The sequence below is a fragment of the Saccopteryx bilineata genome, chromosome X, assembly GCF_036850765.1.
Source record: "Saccopteryx bilineata isolate mSacBil1 chromosome X, mSacBil1_pri_phased_curated, whole genome shotgun sequence".
NCBI lineage: Eukaryota > Metazoa > Chordata > Mammalia > Chiroptera > Emballonuridae > Saccopteryx > Saccopteryx bilineata.
In genome coordinates, this window is record NC_089502.1 from 53946370 (window position 1) to 53950406 (window position 4037).

Here is a 4037-nt window from a genome sequence, read left to right on the forward strand (position 1 = left end):
CTAAGAATTGCTCCTTGGCCTCTGCCTTAGGTGCTTAAAAAGCAAAATTGTTTAGTTGTTCAGCAATGGAGCAACGCCCCCCCCCACTAGATGGGCAGAGCATCGCCCCCTGGTGGGCATGCCAGGTGGATCCCAGTCAGGTGCATGTAGGAGTCAGTCTGACTGCCTCCTGGCTTCTAACTTTGGAAAAATACACACACACACAAAAAAGCCAAAAAAAAAAAACCCAAAAAAGCCCACACACAATAAAACCAAGACACTAATATATATGAAGCCAAGTATTTTTGTATCATCATTTCCTGTAACATATACAACTAAGCTGAAATAGGTCTGCTCTATTTCTTGATTGCCTAAATTTAAAGTAATTTGTGTTCAACTGTGATTCACGCCTTGCTAGAAACTAATCACTATACTGGTTAGCTTCCAACAAAAATTTAGAACAAAGACATTTAGGATAAATAACTGAAATGAAAGGACAAAGATTTCCACTATACCATATTATTTTAATTTGACCCTTTCTGACTGATTTTCAAGTGTAATAACTTGCAAATTAAGTTATCAGGAGTCTAGACTGTTGTGAATGAAATGATTAAGCCTTCAGAAGTTACAAAGAAATCTCTGTTCTTAGGCTTCAGACTTTATGTCCAGGATAAAAATGCTTTTTTGCAGCCTTATCCAAAGAACAGCACTAATAAACATTGTCAGCCCTACCATTTTGTAGTTATTGAACAAGAGGTTAACATCCCTGCCTCAGAACTAATTACCTGGTTAAAGAGCTTGAGCAGGGAATTATTTCTTTACCTTTGCAGTGTCTTCTCAGTAAAACTGATTACTTCTTTTTTTTTTTGTATTTTTCCTGAAGCTGGAAACGGGGAGAGACAGTCAGACAGACTCCCGCATGCGCCCGACCGGGATCCACCCGGCACGCCCACCAGGGGGTGATGCTCTGCCCCTCCGGGGCGTCGCTCTGCCCGACCAGAGCCACTCTAGCGCCTGGGGCAGAGGCCAAGGAGCCATCCCCAGCACCCAGGCCATCTTTGCTCCAATGGAGCCTCGGCTGCGGGAGGGGAAGAGAGAGACAGAGAGGAAGGAGGGAGGGGGGTGGAGAAGCAAATGGGCGCTTCTCCTATGTGCCCTGGCCGGGAATCGAACCCGGGTCCCCCGCACGCCAGGCCGACGCTCTACCGCTGAGCCAACCAGCCAGGGCTGATTACTTCCTTTTAATATCAATTTCACTGACTTTAATACCAATTTCAACAGTAAATACTGTTGAAACCAAGCCCGAAAGACAAGTTTAAATTTTCCTGAAAACAACGTTCCTCTGGTGTCAATTAATCTTCAAACTTCATAAAGAAGTTCATTCAGTCATAAACAAGTAAAATGACTCAGTGAAACAAGAGTTTTGAAGAAAAAACCAAAAAAGGAATGAAGAATCCAGTCTGAAAGAATGAATAAGGCCATCCGGTTCATGCACCTTTTATACGAGCTGTCAGTTCCTTTCATGTTGCAGTTTTTTGCACAATTGCAAGTTCTGTCCTAATAAGACAGAGCCCCAAGATTCATTCAGGTATTCTATAATGCAGCCAGGCAGGGGAGAAACACACAGCCAAAAACATATCTTTCAGAAAAAATGTATAATAAACTGTTTTCCCTCAAAAACATGAAATTTCAAAACCAATATCCCACTTGTAAGTAGAAGGGGGAACTGAGAAAATTTGTTGTTAATCAGCATTTATGTCCATCTTCTCATCTCATAAGTTGTACAGTTTATTTGGATACCACTATAGCATTGATAGGCCTCAAAATAAAAACAAGAAACACGAAGGAAAAAGTCATTAAGAAGCAGTGCAAAAGCACAGCTTCCACAGGCTCACCTGCGCAGGGTGGTCAGTAGAAGCAGACCATGCGCAGGAAGGGCTGGCCCATCTGTGCCTCGAACTCCTGCGGCACGTAATCCAGCTCACTGTCCAAGTCATCTGTGAGCAGGATGCACTCGCAGAGCTCGCAGAAGATGAATGCCCCCAGTAAGGCCTGTGATCATCATCGCAGATATACAGGTTGACCACATGCACAGGCCTGTTGGTCACCTGCTCTCTGGAATTCAGATCTTCTACTATGTGGTCGTATACTTTCTACTTTCTCTTTGCAGGTCAGGATCAGGTCGAACTCATCTTTGCAATCCTGGAACCTTTCCGGCTTTAGCTTGATTCTCTTATTTCTCTCCAACATGTGCAAAACGCCATTAGGCCTGTAAAAGCTGTTGCTTTTCTGCACAAGATCTTTGTAGATCTTATCATAGGTAGTTTGGAAATCAAAAACATTCAACTGGGCCCTGGCCGGTTGGCTCAGTGATAGCGCGTCGGCCTGGCGTGCAGGAGTCCCGGGTTCAATTCCCAGCCAGGGCATACAGTAGAAGCGCCCATCTGCTTCTCCACCCCTCCCCTTCTCCTTCCTCTCTGTCTCTCTCTTCCCCTCCCGCAGCCAAGACTCCATTAGAGCAAAGTTTGCCCGGGTGCTGAGGATGGCTCTGTGGCCTCTGCCTCAGGCGCTAGAATGGCTCTGATTGCGGCAGAGCGATGCCCCAAGATGGGCAGAGCATCGCCCCCTGGTGGGCATGCCGGGTGGATCCTGGTCGGGTGAATGCGGGAGTCTGTCTGACTGCCTCCCTGTTTCCAACTTCGGATAAATACAAAAAAAAAAAAAAAAAGCATTCAGCTGGTCTGGCATTGGTCCTGGAACCTTCACATGGGTCTTGGTTCCAAAGGACCGGATGCAGGGCCCCCACCGGTGGAGGACGTCGTAGTGTGCTTCCATGCTGCAGTTCAGGTCCGACAGGCACACCACAGCCAGCCGCAGCAGTGAGCAGGCAGCTACCGAGCAGACATAATGTGGAGCATCAGCGGCAGGAGGAGAGGGAGTAAGGGGTAAAGCGACCTGCTATCAGCAGCAGGAGACACGGCGGGAAGACACGGCTGGGAAGCTGGCAACTTGGGGGAGCAAGTAGGAGTAACAGTAAAGGAGAAGGTGGGGACAGCTCGCTTAGCAGTGGTAGCTGTTGGTAGGGGGCATAAAGCTGGCAAGAGCAAATAGCTGCAATGGCGGCCAGATTAACGGCCCGAGTAACGGGTGCAGTCCACATAGCAACAGCAGCAGGTAGACAGGCGGTAGGGGGCAGAGTAGTGAGAAGAGGGACTAGTAGCAGCTAGAGTAGCCAGGGATTCCACAGAAGGAGAAGCCTCAGTGGGAGCTGAGCTTATTCAATCAGGACATGCGGTACAAGCCTGTAAGCAGCGCCCCCAAGCTGCCCGGAGCCCCAGAGACTTACATAACACAAGCATGCGCACAAGTGTCCCAAAAGCCTCCCCACCCTGGCCTTGAGCCCCCTCCTGCGGGTAAACCCACAACCCATTCCAGCACCAAAGCCAGAAGCCTGCACTTCTTTACTGAACCTCTTTCTAATTGCAGGAGTTACTGAACAGGGAATTTATCATGTGTATGCTTTCTCTTGCAGGACTGCTCAACCATTCCTGTCAAAGTTCACATATAAAGAAAAGTGGAGCTGAAGAAAGGGAGAAGGGATAGGGAAAATACCACTGGGGAGCATAATCAATTAAATGCATAGTTTTACATGCTTTACCTAATTCAATATTTACAAGAAACCTGCAAGTACAATTATTACTCACATACATTTTTCAGCTAATTTTGACGTTGTAAAGCCGTGAGGTATTAATACCCCAGCCAAATCGAGCTCTGTTCCATTCAGCTTAATCATCACTTTTTTCAGAAACTCTTTCTTAACACCATCATGTCTGCTACTCTCCTGGTATTACAGAAATTGTCCTTGCTATTAAAATACTTTGTGCATTTTCCTGTGTTTCTAAGTTGTTTCTTAATTGTCAGTTTCTACAGGGGTGGGCAAAAGTAGGTTTACAGTTGTCTGTATGCAGATTAATACAAAAATAAATAAACATTAATACAAGAATAAACTTCCGCAAACACACAGCTGTAAGCCTACTTTTGTCCACCCCTATACATGT

At 46.2% G+C, this 4037-nt stretch overlaps 1 pseudogene; it reads right to left on the reverse strand.

Moving 5' to 3' along the window:
* Nucleotides 1-1887: 1887 nt before the first annotated feature.
* LOC136317664 (RNA polymerase II subunit A C-terminal domain phosphatase SSU72 pseudogene) lies at nt 1888-3139 on the reverse strand (annotated as a pseudogene).
* Nucleotides 3140-4037: the final 898 nt, after the last annotated feature.